The sequence below is a fragment of the Cylas formicarius genome, unplaced genomic scaffold (assembly GCF_029955315.1).
Source record: "Cylas formicarius isolate icCylForm1 unplaced genomic scaffold, icCylForm1.1 PGA_scaffold_6__28_contigs__length_40554024, whole genome shotgun sequence".
Taxonomy (NCBI): Eukaryota; Metazoa; Arthropoda; class Insecta; order Coleoptera; family Brentidae; genus Cylas; species Cylas formicarius.
In genome coordinates, this window is record NW_026844347.1 from 40379579 (window position 1) to 40393216 (window position 13638).

At 37.1% G+C, this 13638-nt stretch overlaps 1 protein-coding gene across 3 annotated transcripts in view; it reads right to left on the bottom strand.

The window, feature by feature from the left end:
- Positions 1-13638, bottom strand: part of LOC132702964 (glutamate receptor-interacting protein 1) — a 126321-nt gene that overhangs the window by 53018 nt on the left and 59665 nt on the right. Inside the window, exon 1 of one of the 3 annotated variants that reach the window (XM_060671899.1) lies at positions 9027-9395. The exons of the other annotated variants lie outside the window; for them this stretch is intronic. The gene's annotated coding sequence lies outside the window, so the exon portion shown is untranslated. Of the gene's footprint in view, positions 1-9026; positions 9396-13638 lie in introns of those variants that run through there. 3 annotated transcript variants of the gene reach the window in all.

Consider the following 13638-nt stretch of genomic DNA (forward strand, 5'->3'; position numbering starts at 1 on the left):
AATATAGGCGAACGAATACATGCCAAAGGTTAGCAAGGTTAGGTTAGGATCTATAAGACCTGTATCGGGAATAGAAACCAGAGAAGAAACCAACAAAACTCAGTGGAAAAAAACAAGAAGAGACCGAATTAGGAACACTGACATCAGGGAACAATGTGGGGTGCAAGAGATCGTAAGATGGGGGAGACAAAGAAAAAGATATTGGTACGCTCACGTGAGAAGAATGGAAAAGAGAAAAGAAGCCAATGGAGTGGAAGAGATGGAAAGACAGCTGGCAGTCCACCTTCCAGGAACTGATGCAGAGGAACCTACAAGACTAACAGATCACGCGATCTGAAATATGAAAAAGAAGAAAAAGGCTTTAAAAATATTTTTCCGAGTAACGCGTTTTAGAAAATAATCCTTTTTCTCAGACAATATTCGAAATGTGAAAACGTTTCAATTTTTTTTAAATTAATTATCTGGTTACTTCAAACAGCGTTATATCTTTATTTAAAATAAGTAAACAAATAAATATAATTTCATTTAATAACTTTACAATCGAACCGAAATATGCATTCCTGGAATTTTATACACCACTTGCATTATTCAAAATAGTGGACACGTGGAAAATTATTAATTTTTTTTTGCATCCCTGTATATGAGTGTCAAAATATAACGAATAACCCTGTACTATGTTACTGATACTCCCAAATAAAGAAAAACAAATAACGCAATCGATAGACATCTAAACAAGTGTTTCTCGTTTACGGGTCCCGATGAAGAAGTGGCCGGTCAGAGAAGCTCTCGGTTCGGCCGATCGGCGAAATAAAACGGTTTATTTCAATCGGGGGCGGACCAATTGCGAACCGCCGCTAAAGTGTGGCGGGCGACGTCAAAGGTGAACGAAACGATCGTCCGTTTCAAACGGCTGCGGAAAGATATCCCGATTTCATTTTGGTGGATTTATGCGCCCCGTTTGCATACAGGGTCAGCTTTATTGCTCCATTAGGTTCCCTTCCGGATCGCCGAGCGGCACTTTTATGAAAATCCGATAAATTTCGAACGACCACGGGCAAGACATAAATTGATACTCAACCTGGCAGGATTAGCGGGTATTATAGGGCACGTAGGGATCGATAGACGGAATTTTTAATTGTGATTCGATAGTTTGAATTATAATACACCAACCGTAATTATAAACCCTGTTTGAATACACGTAGCCAACGATGCGGGGGAAAAATTCAGTACTTGTAACTTTACGATAGTCCAATCTAAAGTCCCAGATGACAGAATGCGATGTGATGCAATTCCCACTTCTGATTTCAACCTGAATGATGCGGATACGTTGTTTCCCTTTACCTTATGCTACTGTATCGTGTATATCGAACCCAATTTTAATTTCATTTGTAAGTGGTAAATCTGGTTTTGACGTTATATTTCTTAAGAAAAGTTGATACGTGGTCAGCGATGTTTTGAATGTAAGGGGGTTCAGAGGCTCGGGCTGAGATAGTTCCTATGCCATTAACAATATATTTCAAACGTTCTTGCTTATTGAAGCGTCCACTGATGAAAAATTGTGTTTACCCAGTAGCGATTGATTTTCAATTATTTAATTAAAAAATTAATTAATTTTGAACCAAAACGATATACTTTGAGACACGTTTTGCTGAGTTAACGATGACGATGCCTACGTCGAATTGAATTCACTTGTGGGATTTATAAAAATAATAATTACAGAAAAAAAATACTTATTAATAATTAAGGTTTTATTGACATTTTTCGGTATATATAGTAGCAGGTAGTTTGTAAATATTACTTTTGATAAAGACACGGTGTTGTCGAAACAATTGTCAAGTGAATATATATAATTCCGTGAAAATCAGAACTTTTAGTTTTTATTTATTTTGTTAAATGGATTTTCATCAAGTAAAAGCCATCTCATTTCAATAAATGCACTATATTTTTGGTCGTACAATACTAGTCCGATTTTTTCGCACAATGAACGATATCACATAATTAACGTCACACGCACTATACGAAAAAGCACCAAATCGATGGCAGTTCCGACAAGTCCTTCTGGTCTGGATTTAAAACGACGTCGCCACTTTGTTTGCCCAATTGAAACGCGGCCGGGTTCGCCGTTTTAATTAAAAATTCATTCGGCGACGGGAAACGCATTAAAATAAGGACCTCGTTCGAAATTAAAAAAAAACCGGATACATTTAAAATTCTAATTAGGTTCCGGGATTCGCCGCTTCGTATACGGGGCGTTTTCAGCGACGGAGGTCGTTCGGAGGTCGAAAGGCTTCGTCAGAGCGGAGTCCTTCATTGTCAACACAAAGTTTCGGGGGTCCCGACAACTTAACTCATTATCCCGAAAGTAATTTAACTCGGGAGTAATGGAGTAGCGTTATTCGGTAGTGGACGCGGAGCAAACGACGATATTCCGCTTCCGGAACGGATATCCGTTAAGCACAGAGTCACGTGACACGCGTCAACGCTGTCAATCCATCGTACAAGGTGTTATTCTTACACCCAAATCGATCTTAGTTTAGGAAATTAAAACGTCATGATTTTTGTTCCGTCAACGATGTAAAATATTATGCACAATTATGACAGACGTTAAAAATTTAAAACAAGTAACAAGTAAAAGCAACAACAAACGGTAACTGTTCCAAGTAAAGTAAAAACTATGGTAAACACGCTGATGATCAATACACTTTTGCATTCGATAGAACCAATCGTCAAAGCACTTTTCCCGCATCGATTCGGGCACCTCCAAAACATGCTTTTCAAACGCATGTATCTTCTTGTGTCAAAAATCGTTGCGCTCGTAATTTATTTTTAATATATGGGAATAAAAACAAGTCATTAGGTGCTAAATCAGGACTATATGGTGGATGGCTCATCAAATTAACATTTTTAATGCTCAAAAAGTTCTTTGTTTGCACTGGTCGGTGAGAACTAGCACTGTCGTCTTCGGCGGCTGGTTTTTCCTTCGACCAATCAAAGCGAGCTTTTTTTTGAGCTGATGTCAAATTGTGCGGAACAATTTTTTTTAGCGGCCAAACCTTTATGCATATATGCATATATGCATGTATGCTGGTACCACTAATGCTCAAAGATACATCAATCTCATGGTAAGTCATATGACGATCTTGCAATATAATTTTCCAAACTGCATCAATGTTTTCTTGGACAACCACTGATTATGGACGACCTTCACTAAATTCATCATGATTTAGAAAACTACGACCACGACTGGTCCGAAAACCAGCGATAAACGGTCGTCCTAGATGGTGCTATACTTACTTTTACTTATACTTTTTTACTTAAAATTTCTAAGATTTTAAAAACTAGACTTTTTAAATTGTTTATACTTATTTCGTTTTTTTTTCGTTTTTTATTTTTTATGCAATGAAGCTTCTTGCAGTTTGTGAGATGCGTATGTACATGTGGGGTTTTCGAATATTTATAAATCCTTGTCGGTTAAAATTTGTTTCGTCGGTCCAGACAATATTATGAAGAGACCCTGGGTAAATCTTAATGTTATGTGGAATGACTTCGTCGCTACTATTGAAGTTGAACTTTCCTTGATAAAAAATCTGGGATAATAACATAATCGTACGTATAAAAAAAAATTGTATTACTCTCCTGCTTTAGCATTCATGGTGGGACATTAAAATGAAAGGAAGACTCAAAAGTTTCTGAATGTTAGAACTCCAAGTTTTTTCTGACCCCCGGAAGGAATCTAAAATGTCCTCTACGCCCGCGCGTAGGCGTATGGCTTCGATCCTACGCATTTAGGTTTGTTTCCCGTGGAAGCGCAAGCGGGTGGATGTTAATTTCGTCGGAAATGCTTTTATGTCTGAGAGCGTCGCACAAAGGATATCCCGCGTGTATACGGGTCTGCTTGGAAACCTTTGTTCGGCGTTACGAATGGGCGTTTCGGAAACACCTTGACGCTAGACTCCAGCCAACGACGTTTGATATGTGGTCTAGCAAAATATCTAGCTTCTTTACTAAAACCTTTTACATAGAGAAAGTCCATTTGGAATCCAACCATCTTTGGAGCCAGCATGCAAAATTCTTGTACCTCTTTTTGATGGCGCGTTTGCTTTACACTTGTCAGTTGAATCAACCCAACCCTTTTCCGGGGTATCATAAGTGTCGAACCAGGTTTCGTCCAAGTAAATAATTGGCCTTTGTTGTTGTCTGTAAATCCTAATTTTTTCTAGATATTCCAGTCGCCATTTCCGAATTCTAAAAGATTCCATTAAAAGTTGCCTTTTGTCAATTTTTTTAAATCTAAAACCCATGTGTTGAATACACTCCCATAAGGTAGTTCTGCCACATTTAACACCCGTTTCATCTTTTTCAAGGCTCCTAATTAAGATATCTAATGTACGCACGGGATAATTCAAAATTCTCCATGCAGTTGATGCTGGAGTTTTCGTCAATGTGGCCGTTTCTTCTGAAGATACTTGCTTGCTGGCACCACGTACACACCTTAGTCTCGATAGAATAGTGTTTTCCACAATTGGGCGGTAGCATCTCCTGAGATACATTAGACTCGCACATATTTCGCATAATTCGCATACGATTCAACACACGCTGTATTACACACGAAATAAGAATAATGACTAATAAACTTAAACTAAGTAGTATACCAAACCAAAGAATATTAAACACAGGTAGGTATAAAATTATTTTCTATTACGGACCACAATTTTACCTGAATTTAAATTCCGAAACTTTAGGTAATAATCTTGTTGCATTGTGTGTTAATGACCACCCTTGGATAATCCCATTCAAAAGCAATTGGTCACTTTCTTATATCTATGCTCAGACCATAACTATGCTGCAAATGCTTAAAGGCATAGATGCCCCTTGAATTTGGACCACACGAGCTGTCCTCCAAGTATCTGGCAATTGCCTGACCTTAATCTTTATTCTCTACCGACGCAAACCCGAGGCCAAAGCAGGCCCAAACTTTACGCATTAGCGGTCGGCACGTAATTATCGCCGAGAGGCGGGGCAAAACTACCCCGAGCCCCCCGAAACTTCACGTAACCGTCGCGGATCAATCGAGCTCGCGCAAAAAAAAGAACGATTAAAAAAAGCGCCCGTCAAACAAACCTGAGGCGCCGGAAACGACGGAACAATACGTACTTTCGAAACAAAACGGACGAGACTTATATATAGGAAGAGGAACGTCGGGGCGGAAAATATTCCGTAGACGGCGTGATAAATGAAAAGCTGAAATTAATATCTCTCCCGGATGAATTTCTCTCGTCGGCAATAAAGAGCAGCCGATCCATCACGCAGTCCCGATAGCTAATTTATCGAATGGGGCCCCCACGATATCGGGATAATCGAAAATATAAAACGGGATATAATACGTAATATATCTGACCCCCCCCCCCAACGAATTAGAAAAGTTAGATGTATTTTGTGTTCGGAAATATTGAATTATTGTATCTCGGGCTTCGTCGCCAGCCGAATTTTCCTACGTTTCATCGTTTAGGGTATAACACCACCAAAAATATAGTGCAGTTATTGCTTTGACGTTTTAAGTACTTTACGGCATGGGTCTGTTCATAGATATAAGAAAGTGATGAATGGGATTATCCAAGGGTGGTCATTAACATACAATGCAACAAGATTATTACCTAAAGTTTCGGAATTTAAATTCAGGTAAAATTGTGGTCCGTAATAGAAAATAATTTTATGCCTACCTGTGTTTAATATTCTTTGGTTTGATATACTACTTAGTTTAAATTTATTAGTAGTAATTCTTATTTCTTATTAGAAACTTAAAAAGAATTATTCGAAACGTAAATGAACCTTTTTAAATGTGATTAAACGGGTATTTTCGAGTAAGTAGAAGGGTTTATTTTAGCATCAGATGATACGTATCGTTCTTAGGAGATACGAAAAAAGTTCAAAGTTTCTTGGGATCTCCTTAAGAAATTCGAATTTTGCATAATTTAGGCAGAAATTGAGGGTTTGTGTTTATATTTTTATTGCCCCATATAAAATTGTAAAATCAAATAAATCTATAAAAAAGAAGTTATCTAAAAGGGGTTCGTTAATTCGGTCCATAAGATATAGTTAAAAATGTTCCTCTAAAAATGCCCGTTTCATCTGGCATCGAAACAGCAAAGAAATATGAAAATATTTAAAAATGTAGTTGGCTATGACATCACAATCTTATTTTTGACGCATTAAGGTACAAACGAACTTTGACATTATTGATTGTTTTTGTTGTTTTTCATATTTCTATTTAAAAAGTTCACAGTTTCAAATTTTTTGTTAGTATATATTTTATTTGAATTTTAGAGAAGTTATAGTTTTTTGGTTAACCTATAAACTTTAATTATTTATTTTTGTTATTAGGTATTTGCAACCAAGCTAGATAAAAAACAATTAAATGTCTCTTTAAGTAAGATATAATAATCCTTAAAAGAAGTAGTATCATGTCTTTGTTATTTAAAAAATACCTAATATTGCCAACAAGTGACCTAATCTAGGCAGCTTCGAATTCAACAAGAGTTTATAAGGGTGCTAGTAAGTAAATATATGATAAATTACAAAGTTACCTTATTTTTTCTCCTAGAATTGATATCTGAATACAAATGTAGGGTGTTGCATTTGAAAATCTTGAGATTTTGATAATTGAATTCCGGGACACGGGACACCGTGTATAAGCTGATTGACTAGAGCATCGTCGCCTTAGTCTGCGGTTAAATTTCCGTTGCAATACCACAACGAAATTTAATATGGGGCAATCAAAATATGAAAAAAAAAACACATAACCTCAATTTCGGCCTAACGTATGCAAAATTCGAATATGAAATTCTTAAGAAAGCGGCCTTTATTTTATATGTGGAAATGGGTGTTCCATTTAAAATAACAAAGATAATATTTTAAATCTTATGCATTTCCAGATCGTCTTATTTGGTACACGGTGTACGTCGACCCCTTTTCCTCGTGAAAACGCCGTTTACGACGGATTAAACGCCGTCAAATGGACTCGTCAATAGGCCGAGAACGCGTAAACACTACGCCCGAAGTGACTGAATGTTTCGTAGAGCCGGTTTATTTAGTTATTATTAGCTTGCAACGTAAACAGAGCACTTCGGCTCGACTGCGACGAGGCTCCCGTTTCGAAATAATAATGGGGCGCGCGAGCCGCCCCGATTTAAAAAAAGAAAAAATCGTTCGCGTCCGACAAACACGTAAATACGATATCGATGGCCGAGCTGGCAATTTGCCAGCGTTTTGTTTGGGTTTTGCGCGAGAAAAAAGTACGCTATATCTTTATCCTAACCTAAAACACGAACGATCGGAATTAAGAGCGAAAAGCCTTAAATTTAATGAATAATTTAAATCGCTTACTTTATTGTTATTTTCTCTGCTCCAAGTGTCGAAAGTGTCATTATTGTTAATTTATACAAAATTTCTAGATACCTCTTGCATCGGTTTTTATTGAGCCGAACCTGTTAACGTTTCGCCATTAATCCTGTTAGACTCTTCAAAGCTTGACTGAAGCTGCTTCGCTTTTTACTCGGTACCTGTTTACATATTGTTTGAGAGGGGCGGAGCTAAATGAGGGACATAAACACCGTCTCGGATGAATGATCTTTATAGACCTTCGGATTTTTCTTCGGTAGCAGAATTGCAAAAATTTTAGTTTTACCGAATAACATTTTATGTCCGGTCTCTCCAATGTATTCTTTGCCGCATATGCATGGTAAACTCCTGGAATTTTGTCTTTGACGGATCGAAGATGTTGAGAGATTTCTGGACAAGTGGTAAATCTGGTTCTAACTTTATAATTATAATGATAATAATAAATTGCCTTTATTTTTGTATATTGTTATATACAAATGTACAGAAGAGAAGAGGGGAAGTCTAACTATAATACATTATAATTACATTCATAAATTAAATATAATGTAATAGATAAATATAATAGCAATATGAAGCAATAGAAAGTTACTATAAGTAAAAATAAAAAGAATAACACTGAAAATCAATTGATAAGTTAGCAGTTTCAACCTGAAATATTTTTTAAAGAATTTAATTGAATGTGATTTTACTGAAATTACAACGGCGTTATATGAAAATGATATGTGGAACAAAGATAAATATCGTGGCAGCGAGAGTCTGTAGAGGTGCCTTAAAGCCACTGATTGAACATTACGAAACTGCAGTTTAGGTCGTAAGTCGGACGGATTGGATGTATGGAAAACCATAGACGTCAAAAAGTACTTGAAAGTGTTGTCAATTTTTAGCCAGTTAAGTTCCTGGATTTTGTGACAAATCCTATCAAATTTACGCAATATATAAATCTGCAACAGCTGTTTTGAATTTTTTGCAATCTATCTTTATCAATACTATCACCACATGGGTAATAGAGGACGAAACCATCGAAATGACAAGTGGTTGAGCCAAAAGATTCGGTAAACGAAAATTAAGGACAGTTCTATGTTTGTATAAATGGCTTAAAAACAAATAAGATTTTTCCACCAACAAAGATATCGGGAACCAAATCTTCTCCCCTTAATCGAAAAATGCCTCTCTCGAACATATCTTTCTTATAACGGTCAAATTTTGGACGAAAATCATAAGAACGCCTGTTTTTAACATAGAGCGCCTCCTACCGACTCGCAAAATAATTAATATCGTGCCACTCGAAGCTCCTATAAATACTGTTTGAAATTAAACCAAGTTCGTCCAAATCGGATTAGCCGAAAAAAAGTTATTCGACTTTTTCGAAACCAATATTCGACCCTTCCCCCGACTTTAATTTTACGAGATAGAAAAAAATAGTTAAAAAGAAAAAGTTTCGGGAATAGATTACGACAAAACTAATTTTGACGGTAGATTAACCTGGAATATTTTTGAGAAAACCCGTTATTTCTATTTTAGAGAAGTGGTTACGCCCCCTGGTGGCAATTTTACGAACTCGAAAATATGATGACGGTTCCCGGAGATATTACTTTTTTTTTTTAATTTACACGGCGAATAAACCTTACCATTCGAACCCGCGCTAACCCGTCGAAAATAACGGGACCTTCGATCCGGGCACGTGGCATCTGGTCCCGCTTCCCGAGCGAGACGGACCTCTCCAGAAATAACTGCGAGTTCGACGCCGAACAGCTCACCGGCGTGTTAAGAAAACACAATTTCCCCCTAGTCAGTCCCGACGACACTTTGTTCAAAACGCGCGATACGTCACTCCGGGCGTTAAACTAATCGCAAAGCGGCCGGGAAATCGTCTTAATGGAGACGATTCGTTCGAACTCGATTGACTCGCCGCTTTTGTTTTCCTCTCGGCGCCTGAAGCGTCCGACGAAACGGCAGCTTCTCGCCTAGCCGGTGGCTTTTGACTAGAAGCGACGCGTCGGAAGTGAACGCGGCCAGTTTCACCAAAGCCGAGTGTTTATTTTTGGACGTCGTCTCCGCCCTCTACCTGAGACGCGTCCACGTATCGAACCAAAAAATAGTGTATACGCGCTTAGCGTTCGCTTTTCTCGCATTTGTCTATTTAAGTTAGCGAAATTCCAATAGCAATTTTGAATTTTTCAAAGAAATTGCCACAAGATGCTATGATGCCGATGATTGGATTACACCATTCGCAAAAAATAACAATCTCGACCAACCTTATCCGAGACCACTTCTTTCTATAAAAATCGCAAGTTCAATTCGAATATTTCATTTGCATTTAAACTCGCAACTATTGACTCAATTAAAGCCATTATTTCAAACTTTAAGTCAAATTCGGCTGGTGTTGATTGTGTAAGGTCTGTTCATAGAAGAAAGTGACCAATTGCTTTTGAATGGGATTATCCAAGAGTGGTCATTAACATACAATGCAAGAAGATTATTACCTAAAGTTTCGGAATTTAAATTAAGGTAAAATTGTGGTCCGTAATAGAAAATAATTTTATACCTACATGTGTTTAACATTCTTTGGTTTGGTATACTACTTAGTTTAAGTTTATTTGTAATCATTCCGATTTCGTGTGTAATACAGCGTGTGTTGAATTATGCAAAAAATTTTTGCGCGAGCTCGATTGATCCGCGACGGTTACGTGAAGTTTCGGGGGGCTCGGGGTAGTTTTGCCCCGCCTCTCGGCGATAATTACGTGCCGACCGCTAATGCGTAAAGTTTGGGCCTGCTTTGGCCTCGGGTTTGCGTCGGTAGAGAATAAAGATTAAGGTCAGGCAATTGCCAGATACTTGGAGGACAGCTCGTGTGGTCCAAATTCAAGGGGCATCTATGCCTTTAAGCATTTGCAGCATAGTTATGGTCTGAGCATAGATATAAGAAAGTGACCAATTGCTTTTGAATGGGATTATCCAAGGGTGGTCATTAACACACAATGCAACAAGATTATTACCTAAAGTTTCGGAATTTAAATTCAGGTAAAATTGTGGTCCGTAATAGAAAATAATTTTATACCTACCTGTGTTTAATATTCTTTGGTTTGGTATACTACTTAGTTTAAGTTTATTAGTCATTATTCTTATTTCGTGTGTAATACAGCGTGTGTTGAATCGTATGCGAATTATGCGAAATATGTGCGAGTCTAATGTATCTCGGGAGATGCTACCGCCCAAATGTACAAAACACTATTCTATTGAGACCAAGGAAGTTATAAGCAATGTTCATTTGTTTATTTTATTGTTTATTTGAATGGCCACATTGACGAAAATTCCAACATCACTGTATTGTGAATTGTGAATAATTCCATTTCAGCGACGAAAAAAAGAAGCGATGCTGACATTTCAGCGACGAGTAGATGAAAGTGATCTAGATATAATACGGCGTAAATTTTACCAGTTATACGAGGAACAAAGCGTGCCTACATTAGATATTATAATTAGGAGGCTTGAAAAAGATGGACCGGTGTTAAATGTGGCAGAACTACCTTATGGAAGTGTATTCAACACATGAGTTTTAGATTTAAAAAAAAATTTTGAATTCGAAAATGACGACTCGAATATCTAGAAAAAATGAAGATTTACAGAGAACAACAAAGGCCAATCATTTACTTGGATGAAACCTGGTTCGACACTTATGATACCCCGGAAAAGGGTTGGGTTGACTCAACTGATAAGTGTAAAACAAACGCGCCATCAAAAAGAGGTAAAAGAATAACTATTTTGCATGCAGGCTCTAAAGATGAGTGGATTCCAAATGGACTTTCTCTGTCTGCCAAAAATATTAGATTCTTCACTGATTTATTTGAAACTTGGTTTAAAAACAAAAAAAAACAAACAAAAGGAATACGTCTGTGATAATTATGCAAAAAATCTAGGGCATACAGTTTTTAGGCTTCCACCTTGCTCCTGTATATTTAATCCCATTAAACATGTTTGGCACCAACTGAAATCTGGCATTCCTCGTAACCATGTTTTTCACCGTGTTAACTCCAATGTCCTCAAACTTATAGAAACCGAAGTTTTTAACATCCCTCCACAAAGTTGGGCAAATTCTGTTAAACATATAGAAAAATCAGAACAATCGTATATCCATATTGCAAATAATATAGAACAAATAATAATTAGGACAGGCGACGATAGCGACAGTGATGCTGATATATTATGTGAATAATTTTAAGTAATTTAAGTAGGTAATATAAATAATTTATAATTTTTTTTATTTTTCTTTAGTATCTTTCCTACCAGAACCCCAAATAATTAAATTCTAAGCAAAGTACGGACCTGTTCGGCCATATTTCATTCTTACAGCTTGCCCAGGTCTTTCCTTAATTCGTATCAGTTAGTAGCTTTTTTATATCTATGAACAGACCTTACCTGCTAGAATGCCTCAGACAACCCTCAATATTACCACGCCATAAGTTACAGATATTATTAGTTGCTGTTTGGAAGTAGGCTATTTTCCTAGAACTTGGAAGTTTGCTTTGATTACACCATTAGCAAAAAATAACAATGTCGGCCAGTTCTCAGACCTTCGTCCAATCAGTATTCTTCCAACCTTATCTAAAGTTTGGAGATCGTCATAAATTTATGATTATGTTTTTTCCATTTATATTGCCACTAACAGTCAATCTGGATTTCGGAAACGTTTTAGTACTATTAGTCTACTTTTACACATGCAATTATATCTCTAGATAACTCTAAAACCTTTGACCGCCTTGACTATAAAATTATGTGCGCCAAATTGAGTTACTACGACTTCGATGACATTTACTTAGCTAACAGATATCAGAGAGTCACCCTTGACAATGTGTATTTGCAATATCAGTCTAAATACAGAGAAAAGAAAAATAACACAGCGTTGGTCTTTTAGTTTTGATCCTGTCGCTTGCGATTGTTATTTTGGTTTTAGTATCGAAAAGAAAGTTTTCATAATGACCGAAGCAGATTTCTTAAAAGGACAATATGATAATTTACCTTCAGTGGATATGTTTCTGGTGACATCCTACATCGAAAATTTTTCTTTCATTCTAAATGGCATGTTCATAGAAAATTTAGCCACTAGTTTATAATCAATATAATATTGTAATGAGCTTAAGGTTTTCTAAAATGTAAATTATTCAGCAAAAAAAAAAACAAAGAGGATTTTTTTAGACTAGTGAAAACCAAAATACTGATTTTAAAGTATCTTTGCTATGGAGGCTGCAATCGGATGTTCGAAGAACTAAAAATGTTTGCACGGTTAAAGCTAAACACATAATGTTAACAAAAAAACGACGGCTTTTATTTTCTGCTAGACGAATGAAACGTTTATCCGGCATTTTACCGGTTATACTCCAACACGATGGCACGATTTGTAATATCGTTTTCGTGTTGCTTCCATTATTGTCATGTAAAGCGCACTAAGTACAAGTACAAACTGTCGTAGATTAAGTACTTTACACGAGCCGAAAATAAACGTAAATAATATAATTCTCGGCCTATAATCTGTCGCCGTATCGATCGATCAGCAGCGGTGTGACATCGCGGTCGTTCCCGCGCGTTTAGTGTTGTTTAAAAAGAATAGCTGGGCGTGACAACTTGAATTATTGGTTTTGAGTTTTGACATTTGGTAGGCGTTAGTTCTATACATGAACAAATGTATAAAAGAAATAAAAAAAAACCATTTTTTTCATTTTTTATCAAACATCGAATGCAAAGCGATTTAATCCTGTTTCGAAAACATAAATATCTAAGCGGCTCCCGCCCTTTGCGACAAGGCGAATTCTTGGCCAACTTAATATCTCCGGCGGAAAAAATATGTTTCGCGTTCGTTTCTCCTTAACGAGGATCGAACGGCGACAAACTACGTCGCCCCCGACGTTCTCCAAAGTGCGGACATTAATCTCGACGAAATAAATATATCCCTTAGACAGTGAAAATTGAAATTTGATGGTAAACGCGTTTTTTTTTTGGGGGGGGAGCGCGTTTTCGACCTTGTTTTATATGACCCTTTTAGGGGAACCGTAAACACGACGACGTAAGGGATGTCGAAGTGGGGGGAATAAAGTGAAATGTATTGGGTGCGTAGGGTGTATCTACCGTGAAACGTATACGCCGGTAAACGTGGGCGATAGCGAAGGGCTAAACCGCAACCTTCGAGGTAACCTCGAAAGGTAAATCAGGACACACATTTTAAATGAAAATTGTGAGTAAAAACAG